The sequence below is a fragment of the Drosophila suzukii genome (genome assembly GCF_043229965.1).
Source record: "Drosophila suzukii chromosome 2 unlocalized genomic scaffold, CBGP_Dsuzu_IsoJpt1.0 scf_2c, whole genome shotgun sequence".
Lineage (NCBI taxonomy): Eukaryota > Metazoa > Arthropoda > Insecta > Diptera > Drosophilidae > Drosophila > Drosophila suzukii.
Genome location: NW_027255896.1, coordinates 14,898,896 through 14,912,583, shown reverse-complemented (window position 1 = coordinate 14,912,583; position 13,688 = coordinate 14,898,896). Strand labels below are relative to the sequence as shown.

At 38.9% G+C, this 13,688-nt stretch overlaps 1 protein-coding gene across 12 annotated transcripts in view; it reads left to right on the top strand.

Moving 5' to 3' along the window:
• The window catches only part of LOC139354007 (uncharacterized), a 978,888-nt gene that overhangs the window by 497,902 nt on the left and 467,298 nt on the right, over nt 1–13,688 (top strand). The window contains exons 5-6 of one of the 12 annotated variants that reach the window (XR_011605078.1): nt 8,257–8,409; nt 8,604–8,761. The exons of the other annotated variants lie outside the window; for them this stretch is intronic. The gene's annotated coding sequence lies outside the window, so the exon portion shown is untranslated. Of the gene's footprint in view, nt 1–8,256; nt 8,410–8,603; nt 8,762–13,688 lie in introns of those variants that run through there. 12 annotated transcript variants of the gene reach the window in all.

Here is a 13,688-nt window from a genome sequence, read left to right as displayed (position 1 = left end):
TAAGTTCTCTTTTTCTCTCATATATCTTTCTTTCTTCGATTATTTTATCATCTCCTTCAGCCATTTTTTTCTCTTGCCTAGCATTCCGATTTCTTTCATATTTTTTAAGTTTAAATGTTTTAAATTTGACTTGATCCTCTTTTAATTTGTCTCTCCAACGTTTGCAGCCATTCCTATTCTTTTCGCCATTCATCTATATTTTTATAAAACAAAAAACAAAACAATTAAACTCATAAAAAAATTTTTTTTTTTGCGAAAACTTACGATGTTGCTCGGGACCAACTTTGTGGGTCTTTAACATTTACAGTTCTTGTTATTTTTAAACAGTGTTTTCCAGGGTTTGTTTGTCGAGATAATATCTGCTTAAGTATAAGTTTTGATGTTCTTACATTGAGAGATTTTGACGTACTGATAAGAAGTTACGTTTTCCGATGTCGCTCGGGACATTGGAGAATACGATAATGGGATTATAAAAATTACAGCTATTCCGCATAGCAAAATTCTCTTTTAATTTTTTTCCCTTTCATTTCGTTCCAACAAAGAGTTGAGAGAGGTAAAGTCATATTATTTTCTCGCTCTTTATGATCTAGCATCAAAACCAAATGACCCATTGAAATGTGCAAAAACCAAAAAATGCATTGCGTGACTTTGCAATTATACAACTCGGATCATGGTAAACAAATCGGTGTGTTTCTTATAAATTAACTATGTACATATGTAACCGAGAGTAGGCAAGTAGATCTAGTAAAGGCACACTGGATAACAGCAGCAGAAGGCGAACAGCAGAGTAACAGCAGCAGAAGTCGTACAGCAGAGTAACAGCAGAAGGAGCAGAAGAAGTACAAGTAGCAGGCGAGCAGTAGAGTAAGCAAGAGAGAATTGAAGCAGCCGAACGTGTGTGAAAAGTCAGCAGAAAGCAGCAGCATTTATCCAGCAGATTAATAAAAGCCAAGTGTTATATTCATTACCTGTGCACCGCGAAATAATATTAATAAACAATATCCAATAATATCTTACAGCTGGGGGCTCAACCAGTCGCGAACTGCCAGTGAAAAGTGAGAAAATGCGCAAGCCGTATGTCTCAGAAACAGTTAGCCGATAAAGGGACACAAAAAAACAGTTTGGTGCCGCATAACTCAAAAGCCGCCAGCAAAGGAAACGAGACAACAGGGAGGAAAGAAGATCAGAAAAAGAAAACCGTATTTTTAAGCAGACTACCGGTAAAGGTATTGCGCAACAGAATTATTATGACAAATAAAAAAGGAACCACCAGATGAAAAAATGGAAACATACGGTGGCCCAAGTGGATCAGGGACAGTTGGAAAGAATAGCCGAAACGACACAAACGTCTTAGAAGAAAACACACAGACGCTCCAAGACCTGGTTAAACTTCTAACGTTAAAAATTAGCGCCGATGAAATTGACAAAAAAATGATGCGAAGCTGGTAGTGGAAAATTTTGCGAAAATAATTCCTTAGTTCAGTGAAGAAAATATGTCAGTGCAGCAGTGGTTTATTAACTTTGAATTAAACGCTGAAGCATATGGACTTAACGACAAACAGAAATACGTACAAGCTCGTGCCAAAATGACATGTACAGCCAGCTGCGTCACCAACTTACAACAGAATTCGAGTGCGATCGTTTATGCAGTGCCCAAACTCACAATCAGCTGTCTGTGCGAGTGAAAGGAAGCAATGAAAGCTTTCACGAGTACATGCTACAGATGAAACGCATCGCTGCTCTAGGGACATTGGACACGGAGTCGGTAATTCGGTATATTGTCGACGGATTGAGGCTTAAAACGGATTACAAGTACACCCAGATCGACCCAGTCAGATCGATGAGAATCTGATGGTAAAGAAGAAAGAATCACAGCCGCCCGCAAGGAAGCCCGAGCACAACAGCTATGTGAGGAAACAGCACTGCTACAATTGTGGATCCCAAGAACATCTACCCAGGGATTGCCGAGCTGCATTAAAGTGCTTCCGCTGCAATCAGAGAGGTCACATGTCGAAAGATTGCCCTGGTACGGCAGCCGTAAACGTAGCATACGAGGAAAAACGCCTTAAGTCTCTCAAAATCAACGATGTACAAGTCAAGGGGCTCATAGACACAGGTGCAGATGTTACCCTATTAAAAATGTCCGTGTCTGCGTGAACTATCGCCAGTTGAACAAGATGGTGTTAAAAGATTGCTTCCCCGTTCCAATCGTTGAAGATGTGCTTGAAAAACTGGAAAATGCAAAAATGTTCACCATAATGGACTTGGAATATGCTTTCTTCCACGTTCCAGTCGAAGAAAGCAGCTAGAAATATACAGCGTTCATAACGAAGGAGGGCCTCTTTGAATTCAATCGAGCGCATTTCGGTTTTTGCAATTCGCCAGCAGTCTTCATCCGCTTCATAAGTCATGTACTTCAAAACCTCATAAATGAAAACATTCTGGATCTCTACATGGACGACATTGTTATACACGCCGAAACTGACAACGAATGCCTGGGAAAGCTAAAGAAGGTTTTAGATGCAGCAGCTGAATACGGGCTGAAGATAAAGTGGAAGAAATGCCGATTCCTGCAGTCCTCAATAACATTTTTGGGACACCAAGTTGGAGGAGGAGAAATTAAGCCGGGACCGGAGAAAACCAAAGCCATCAGAAAGTTTCCAATGCCTCAAAACATCAAGGCGGTGCAGTCGTTTTTGGGATTTACTGGGGTTTTCCGTAAGTTTATAAAAAACTATTCACTGATCGCAAAACCATTAACGAATTTGCTGCGAAAATACGTTAAATTTAAAATGGGTCTGGACGAGCAGCAGGCGGTCGCCATATTAAAGGAAGCATTGGTGAGCGAGCCGGTGCTAAGACTCTACCGCAGAGATGCAAAAACCGATGCGTTCGCAGCTACGCTGTTACAGTGGCATGAAAGACAATTGCATCCGGTCTTATTCTGGAGCAAGAAAACCTCGGAATCTGAAGCACGACAGCACAGCTATATACAAGAAGGGTGGTTTGGTGTACAAGCTTGTGCAGGGAACGGATCTGTTAGCAATACCGAAATCGCTGGAGAGAGATAATAACAGAGGCACACAACGCAGGCCACTTTGCCGTACAAAAAACAATGCATGCCATACAGCAGAGTTATTGGGTCCCACATCTAAAAGGGAAGGTACTGAAGATCCTAGGTAACTGTATGAAATGTATAATCTACAACAAAAAGCTTGGCAAAAAAGAAGGATTTTTGCATCAAATCGACAAAGGATCAAAGCCGCTTCATACTATACACGTAGACCATCTGGGACCAATGGATGCTACTTCAAAGCACTACAAGTACATCTACGCGTTTGGTTGACAAGTTCGTATAAATGTATCCCACAAAAACAACAGGTGCAGAAGAAGTCCGCAAGAAGTTACGGGAATGGTCGGACATCTTTGGTAATCCGGCTCGTATAGTAAGCGATCGCGGACCAGCATTTACGTCGTCTAGCTTTGAAGAATTTGTGAAGGAAGAAAACGTCGAACACGTTTGGGGCACCCCGGGAGCTCCAAGAGGCAATGGACAAATAGAACGTGTAAACCGATCCAACCTGAGCATTATTTCAAAGTTGTCGTCGGAGGAACCTGGAAGGTGGTATAAGTTTGTACCTCGAGTTCAGATGGCTATCAATGGCACAGTTCTTGAATCTACAAAGCGTTGTCCAATTGAGCTGCTGATCGGGATAAAAATTCGTTGTAGACCAGATAGCGATATACTTAAACTAATAGAAAAGAAGATGGTTGATAACTTTGATGACGAAAGAAAGAAGATGCGACAGGAAGCGAAAGATAATATTCAGCAGGCGCAGAAAAAATATAAGAAACAATTTGATAAAAAACGAAAATGCGAGTACGGATACAAAGTTGGAGATCTCGTCGCCATCCGTAGAACGCAATTCGTAGCTGGGAGAAAGATGGCTAGCGAATTCTTAGGTCCATACGAAATAACAGAAGTGAAACGAGGTGAACGCTATAATGTACGAAAAGCAGCAGACGTCGAGGGACCCAAAAATACGAGCACGAGCAATGACAACATGAAACTATGGAGCTTTGCTGTAAATAACGAGGAGGCATGGTCATCAGGGACTGATGGCTGATCAGGATGACCGAATGTAACAGAGAGTAGGCAAGCAGATCTAACAGGATAACAGCAGCAGAAGGCGAACAGCAGAGTAACAGCAGCAGAAGTCGTACAGCAGAGTAACAGCAGAAGGGGCAGAAGAAGTACAAGTAGCAGCCGAGCAGTAGAGTAAGCAAGAGAGAATTGAAGCAGCCGAACGTGTGTGAAAAGTCAGCAGAAAGCAGCAGCATTTATCCAGCAGTTTAATAAAAGCCAATTGTTCAATTCATTACCTGTGCACCGCGAAATAATATTAACAAACAATATCCAATAATATCTTACATATATGTAGATATATGTTGTATATATAGATTTTACCGATCACTTTTAATTTTTCGGTCGTGGTATACTTTTTGGTGGAAGTGCCCATATACAAAATTTAAAAATCAAATAAAAGTGAAATTATATTTGCTGCTAAGCGATCAAAATGTGCTCAACATGTGAATTTTTGGAATTTCTGAACGTGTGCAAAAAAGCGCGTAAAAGGGTGCTCAAAAGAGCGCTCAATGTATTCTAGTTTTTGAGCACTGATGAACCCTAGGACATGTATATCCCTGCAGTTCCACAATTGAGTTAAGCGCACAATCATCACGAAGCCTACTGCGTCGGCAGAGCAGCCAGCGAAGCCGGCTGAGCTGAGCGGAACGGCGGCAAAGAGACGCGCTCTCAGTCGCGGTCAGCAAAGAGAACGCACAAAAAGTACTTTTGGACTCTTTCTCTCTGGCCATGTCTCAGTCTTAAAAATATATTTTTATATAACGATTTGCATAGTCGGATATGTCTATAAATACCCTGCTTTTATGTGTAAGATGCATAGACCAAACGGGACATGCCAAAAACACAGAGCAACAACGGATTAGCGGAACCGTTGTTGTTGTTGCTTGTTCTTTTCTGGAAGGCATGCGACTTTTTTCGTCTTTTTCACTTGCGTTTACTTATGTGAAGGAGTTAGAATTGCCCGCAATTAGGATCATTCGATAGGTACTGAAGAGACCAATAAATTTCAGTTAAAATTTTTATTCTAGCATCTAAACTGTAGGAGCCACAGTTTTGGGCGGTTTGTGGGCGTTAGAGTGGGCGTGGCACTCTGCGCAGGAATCTCAGGAATCTGCATGCCTAATCCCAGTATTGTAGCTTGTATAGTTTCCGAGATCTCAGCGTTCATACGGACAGACGGACAGACGAACAGACGGACGGACGGACAGACGGACATGGCTAGATCGACTCGGCTAGTGATTCTGATCAGGAATATAACGTTTCCTTCCGCCTGTTACATACTTTCCGACGAATCTAGTATACCCTTTTACTCTACGAGTAACGGGTATAATAAACCAGTGGTTTAAAAGTGATACCTATACGATTCCCAGGTAAGTCTGTCGCAGACCAATATTTATTTAAACAGTGAGGGTAAAAACAAGTTAACGTATATTAAATAAATGGAAAATACAAGATTCCAAAAAAAACATGTGGCGGAAAAAAAATAGCTGTGAAAAATATTAATTTTTGACGTGAAAAACAACAAGTGATGCAAATGAATGAATCTGTGAAAAAATTTGAACATCTTATTGAGTGCAAAGTTCCTAGGGACCAAAAATAAAAGATGTTTGTTTTTATAACTTATGTTTTTTTGTATTACTGTGGACGGCAGTACACGTAGTGGCGAATCGCGCAAGAGAGCGTGCGAAGACAACTACTATATAGAGCCGCAGAATTGAAAATCTGCAATTATGGTCCGATCATAACGAGTGATACACCAATCGAAAGGTATCGCACTAACTAAGAAGATTGCTTAGCAAGACTTTCGAAATATAGATCTGTTTGGGAGAAAAAGCGGTGAAAGTATAAAAGTAAAGATTTAGAAAATTGGAGCTGCTGGATACGGTGGGGATAAAAGCCCCGGCTGTTTAGCTAGTTTTATTCTTACTGAGAATACGCGTCGAATGACACCTTATTTGTTGAAGTCCGATGTTCCGTTCAAAAGTAATTCAAGAAACAAGATTTTCTTCTTCTTCCCAAAATGAAAATGTTTGTCTCTTTGTTTGTGGGTTTGTATGCATCCCATCTTAGTTTTAGGGTTTTGGAAACCCTATGGGTGTATAAAGTAGCTTAAAATGAGAAACGTTTGTTCTACGACTTTTGGAAAAACCCGCTAGTTTAGCGGGAAATCAAAAAAAAAATTCAGATTTAAAATGCTTATAGTAGCTAAACAACTCATGCTACAGAAACGTTCTATATATTTCTGAAAAGATAATTTAATTTGCTAAATACCCTTTGTATTGTAAAATTGTATGAATATAATAGATTTCGAGTTATGACAAAAAGTTATTTTTTACAACCACTTTTTGACTATTTTCTTAAAATTGAGTCGAGCGATTTCTCTTTAATTTTTAAATCATTTAGCCCTTGAGATTCCTCAACTTTTGATATATAACAATTTTTGCCCTAAAAATTACCGTTTGGAAGATATTAAGCGATTAAAAGTGCAACTCGTTTCAGCTCCGTATACGAAATATTTCATACTTATTGGAATAAGCAAGAAAAAAACCAATTTGATGAAAAATATTCTTATTAGATTTTTCAAACGGAAAATCTGTTATGGTTTTAGGGTCCCTTACTTGCATGAAGCTAATCGAAATAGGAAACGTGATCTATTTGTTCTACCACTTTGGAAAAACCCGCTAGTTCAGCGGGAACTGTAAGAAACGACAGATTTCTCTTCGAATCTGAAACTATACAACCCTTGAGATTCCAAACTTGTGCTATTAAAATAGGTAATTGAAGCGATAAAACTTGTTATTAAAAAGTTTAATATTCACATTATATGTTTCATTCTTATTAAAATGTGAATGTAAACAACCCATACCTTATTAGAATAAAGTTAAGCCGAAGTGGAACGTGAAAGTGTGTGTTTGGTTTTTCAATAGCCAAGCCATATGGGGACGACTCCTAGTCATGGTATTGGGGTACTTAAACTCTTGTGCAAAAAAACCTCTGATATCAAACAAAAACCCCTCTTAGCAAGGTAAAAAGTAGTGGCGAAAGCGCTCTTAACAAAACTTTCTGATATCAACAATTGTGACGAAAAATGATAAGGGTATTCAATTGCGTTGCAAACGTTTGAAAAGTGTAAAAGTGTAAGCAGTTCCGACAACAATTTCCATACAAAATAGTTTTCAAGGCCTACAACACCCCAGCCTATGTATACAAATCTGTTGTACTTGTGTAGAAATAATGTAAAATACTAAAAATATACTGAAAAGTCGGGTTTAAATCCATGGAATTGACAGTGAAAGGAAAGAAATAAATTTGCATTTATGCAAAAGAAAAAAAGTTGTCTTCTATTAAACAAAATCATTTAATAACAATTTCAATTGAGGAAAAACCCTCAAGAAACCAAGCCAGGGAGGTCGAAACTAAGCGATGGTCTGAGAGCGAAGTTAATAAAGCCCTAGATTATATGCTGGAGCAATACAAAAATTTAAAAGTTATTTTCTTTTGTACGTCAATTTCCTGCAACGATGTTTTAAAATAGAGGGCGTTCACAAATCTCGTCTGGCAAACTTACAAAGCTTACACTTTTGCAACGCAATTGAATACCCTAGATATTACATTCGATAAAATAAATAAACTATATTATATTTATGTATTCGGCACGCTACAGCAGAAAATTTACGTATATGTAAATAAATATTTACTGTTGCCGGCCGAAATTATAAATTTAATATAGTTTACCTATTTTATCGAATGTAATATCATTTTTCGCCACAATTGTTGATATCAGAAATTTTTGTTAAGAGCGCATTCGCCACTACTTTTTACCTCGTTAAGAGGTGTTTTTGTTTGATTAATAACACTAGAGCACAATTTTTATTTTGGTTTAAATAAACAAACATGGCTATTTAAATAAAAATCTCAAACATCTCTAATTTTCCGTCCCTGGAAAAGTGGTATTTATTTTCCACATCTGCAAAATAAATAAATGATTTAATAAATAATAAAAAAATGCATAAATAATTTTTTACAACAAAATAAAATAAATCAAGTGACCGAAAACAAAAGTTTGCAAATTTTTTCTCGATATTTTTTTAATTTTCTTATATTTTTAGACAAGGCTGATGGTAAATCTATAAAAAAAATGGAAGGCTAAGTCGTTCCATCTTAAGCATATTATCCGAGGAACTTGTTCTGTCCCACAACTTGGAGGGGGGGCAAAACAAGAAGAGGCTCAGACAACCCAAATTTCGCCCGTGCCTTATTAAGTAAGTTTTTGATGAGGCTGAAAACTATTGTTTGTAAGTTTAATTTTTAAAAGACTTCTGGGATTTTTACATTGAATGCCAAAGATAACATTTCTTTTATTATAAATAAATCTTACAAATAACGATTACTTTTGGTCACTCGTTTTTATTCTCGTCTTGTTTTATTTTTAAAACTAATTTTTTTCTAATACTAGATGCAATCGCCCTGGTGGATCCCTCGGAGCCTCCCGAAAAGGCGCTGCAGAAGGCAATGCGGTGCGTTAAAAACTTGAGTTGTACCAAAAAAAAGGCAACGCCGGCACCAGATGCTGAGAAGGAGGTGCCAGCGACTCCGATAACACCGGAAACCCCCGAGCTCAAATTTTAAAATAAACAAATAAAAATAAAAATTACAACTGAAATTTTATTTGCTGCTAAGCGCTCAACGTGTGCTGAATGTGCGCTTTTTCGCTGCTTGAATGAGCGCTCAATGTGTGCTGAATGTGCGCTTTTTCGCTGCTTGAATGAGCGCTCAACGTGTGCTGAATGTGTGCTTTTTCCGCTGCTTAATCGAGCGCTCAACATGTGCTGAACGTGTGCTTTTTCTGCTGCTCAAAAAAGCGCTCAAAAGGGTGCTCAAAAAGCGCTCAATGCGTGCTATTTTATGAGCACTGATGAACCCTAGGACATGCCTATGTTAATTTAAGCACTTAGTTCCATACAAATTGTGCGCTCATTGAGCGCTCAGTGATGAGCTTTTTGCAGTGATTGAGAGCTCAATAAGCGCTGAATCACTGCAAAATGTTCATCACTCAATTCCATACAAATTGTGCGCTCATTGAGCGCTCATTCTCGTAGACTACTACTGTCGAAATTTCAGCCGAATCGGACTCGTAGTTTTGTTTTTCCTGCGTGTGGAATCGGACGTGTCCGCGGATTTTAGAAAAATGGAGAAAGAGCAATCTCGGTCTGTGATTCGATTCTTGACTCTTCTTCTTCGATGGCCACCGTCAAAAATTAATTTATCGAGTTTCAACGTGGTCGCACGTCTGTTTTTGGTGATCCACGCCCAAGTGCCCCGAAAACGGCTACCACGGAGGATAACGTGACCAAAATCAACGATCTCGTATTGGCAGACCGCCGGTTGAAGATACGCGAGATAGATGAGACAGTAGGCATGTCAAAAGACCGCGTGAGTCATATCCTGCATGAAATTTTGGGCATGAGAAAGCTGTCGGCGCGATGGGTGCCGCGTTTGCTCACTCCGCAGAACAAACGCAACCGTGAGACCACTTCAGAGCAGTGTTTGACGCTGTTTAAGCGCAATACGAAGGAGTTTCTGCGTCGTTTCGTGACCGTTGACGAAACATGGATCCACTGGTACACACCAGAGACCAAGGAACAGTTGAAACAGTGGACTTCACCCGGCGAACCTGCTCAGAAGAAGGCGAAGGCCGGAAAGATTATGGCCACCGTTTTTTGGGATTCACAAGGTGTGATCTACGACTACCTGGAGAAGGCCAAAATGGTCACAGGGCTGTACTATGCCGAATTATTGGGACAATTCGCCCTCGCCAAATTGGTCGAATTGGGCTACGAACTGCTACTTTATCCACCATATTCTCTAGATTTGGCCCCGTGTGACTTTTCTTTGTTTCCAAACTTGAAAAAGTCACTTGCTCGAGGAGGTCGTCGTCGCCACAGAGGCTAAAGAAGTTTGAGCATCGCTGGGTCAAAATCGCAATACGGGGGAACAATTTCACGACTGCTTTATGTTTCTTATATTGAATAACACGATTTATACATATTTATTACTGTGTTTATCCGATGGCTATTTCACGCACTCATTTTATGAAATTGGGTGATTCGTGTGTGCATAAATAAATTCAACCTCAAAGCGTGAAATGGTGACAATTAAACTCTGGTAACTCTATATAAATATCGGAGTTTCCAGATCGATAAATATGCATTTAAACGCTTAACTTTTAACAAGTTGTTTGATTATTTAGTGGCAATGGAAATTAGTTTTCATGTTTTATTTTGACGGTATAAAAGCTTCTGGTGGTTTGCACACTCTTTTTCTTTAATACCAGTTTATTACATGTGAATGGAAGAATATAATCGGTTTAATAATCGGTCACACCTTTTAATAAACATTGTATTTGTTCAGGCAATTTTCATTTTAATAAAGGTCCGGCACGTCCAACTTCTTTGATTGCTACTTTGGCACGCGTTGTGCTGTGTTGAAGAAGCAAATTCATATGTACGTATATACGTATGCGTGCACATATTTGTGTGGCCAAATACAACTTCACTTTCATAAATGCCCAAAACGTCCAACTTCTTCGCAGCAACTTTTAAATTGCACGCGTCGTGCTGGAGACATTGAATAAAGCAAATGCGACAGGACATACATATGCATATGTGTTGCATAGAACAAAAAAAGCGCCAAAAATGATCTCAGCGCTTTTATTTCATTTCTGTCCATATATATTCTTACTTATGTACATTTACTTTGTTATTTAAGTTTTAGTGGAAATTTACACTTTAGGAATATAAATATAAAGTGGTATACTATTTAAAGTATATAAATTCGTATATAGTTTATGTAAATACGAACTCAATTTTATAATGTACGGTCTGCACTTCAAACACATATAGTTTTTAAAATTAATCTTATTTGTTAACGTAGTAAACATAAAACAAAAATATTTACTTTCAATAATAACGTACTTAAAAACGGACAGGGTAGAAACAATTACTTAAATTGACATTCGACTTTCTACAACAACTTTTCTCGACACATTTGGCTGGATGGCGAGCCTCTCAGACTGTTATCTCTGAAGGTGCTCTCTAGAGATGCTCTCGCCAGCCTATTCGTGTCCGTACTACTACTTTACTAAAGGTTTTTACAAATAATTTTAATAATTATGATACACTCCTGCCCATATTTATACGACACCTCGACAATTTTAGTTTCGACCCTCTTAGGAGAATGGGAAAGCAAAAGAAAGCCAAAATGAGTATGCAGAACGAAAGCTGTATTAATTCTGCTTTAATTCTGATCTTCTTATCTCTGGTTGCATCTTGCGTTGTCAAGTAGCGGTAACAAAAGCTCAAAAACTCCATTTTTGCTATGCAAAACAAAATTATACGACACTTTTCAATTTTGTTTGATTAGAGCGACAAGTGTGGTTTAAATTACTTTTTATAGTATTTCTGAGATCAATTAAATTAATTTTGAATAAAATGCCGGCTGGACGTTTATTGTCTGAGGGCGAGAAAGGTAGAATTAAAGCCTACAACGATGCAGGCTTTATTGTGAGCGAAATTTGGGCGAACGCGTTGTGTTATAACCAATTTTCTAAGAAATCCGGAAGAATATGGTGTGAAGCGCAGTTCTGGGAGAAAACCAAAACTGGATGACCGCGATAAACGTCGCATAATTTTGCAAGCGAGCAATTCTTTTGCTTCGTGCTCCACCATTGCCGCAGGTTGCACTAAGCCTGTGTCCAGGATGACTGTTTGGCGGGCGCTGAAGACATCCGAAGTAATTGTTAGAGGAATATTGAAAAAGGTCCCGTCCTTAAAGCTGCGCCACAAAACAGCGCGACTTCAATTTGCTGAAAATAACCTTCAGAGAAACTGGGCCTCGGTATGCAATTTTAGCTCGATTTTGTTTACACAGATTTGTTCATAATTTCTCATTTAGATAACTTTTTCTGATGAGAAAAAATTTAATCTTGACGGCCCAGATGGTTTTCGGCACTATTGGAGAGATTTGAGAAAGGATCCACTTATTTTTTCCAAACGAAATTTTGGAGGCGGATCCGCAATGGTTTGGGGAGCCTTTAATGCGTCGGGAACGCTTGATCTCTGCTTCACAAGCTGCAGGATGAATAGTGGAGATTATAAGAGAGTATTGGAAGAGAGTCTTCTGCCATATTTGGAAACAAATATGGACAGAAACCTTGTTTTCATGCAGGATAACGCATCAATTCACAGGAGCAGAGAGTCGCTGGGCTTCCTAAATGTTCAAAATGTAAATGTTTTGGAATGGCCAGCGTGCTCTCCGGATCTAAACCCCATTGAAAACATATGGGGACTCTTAGCCAGGCGAGTGTACGCCAATAACACCCAGTTTGAGAGCGTTGAAAGTCTTAAGGAAGAAATTTTGGCTCAATGGGCTCTTTTAGATATAAATTTATTTAAAAATTTGATAAATTCAATGCCTAAAAGGCTTTTTGAGGTAGGAAATGCTCATGGTGGCCAAATTAGTTATTAAATAACAGTTTAAACATTAAAACATTACTTAAATCAAACAAAATTGAAAAGTGTCGTATAATTTTGTTACAATTGCAGGCATAGCAAAAAGGGAGTTTTTGAGCTTTTGTAACCGCTACTTGAAAACGCAAGATGCAACCAGGATAAGAAGATCAGAATTAAAGCAGAATTAATACAGCTTTCGTTCTGCATACTCATTTTGGCTTTCCTTTGCTTTCCCATTCTTCTACGAGGGTCGAAACTAAAATTGTCGAGGTGTCGTATAAATATGGGCAGGAGTGTAGAATCCCTGCGAGGCCTCTGAAACCTGGCTCAACATGGATTTCTTTGATAATGAATTCGTCGATACGAATATTTACCGTGCGTTTCGTAAGATCGAGATTCCGTTAAAGCACGATGCTCCTGAGGTGCCGGCGTTATAATTGCTGTGCGGCGTGAGCTGCGTTGCACTGCTATTCGTCTCCAGAACGAGGATTCTCTGCTCGATCAATTCTATGCATCTCTCTCTGGACCTACGGATACAATTTTCCTGACAGTATCATACATACCCTCAAGCATAAGTTTTCATTTATATAAAGCGCATGTGGACAACATTGCCTCCCTATACAAGGAGCTGGAAGATGGCCAGTATATATGTGTTTGGTGCGACTTCAACCTATCTTGGCTCGTGTGGGTTCTTGATGTTGAGTCTTCTGCAATGGTTCCCAGTAATTTGCATCTTTCCTACGAAATCTTAGTCATCGATGAGCTTCTTAGTATGGGATTAGTCCAGATTAACCATGTATTTAATAACTTAAATAAGCTTCTACATCTAATTTTTGTACACCCTGATTTATGCCTTACTTTATGTTGCAGCGATAATCCTCTAGCTGCGTGTGATGCTCATCACAAGCCCCTATTAATCCTAATTACTTGTTATATTTTCTCACCAAATAATTCTCGCTTGCCTCTTACCTATATTAATTCTAGCAGTTTAGATTCTATCCGTAGTGATATTTCTAATATCAGATGGGCGG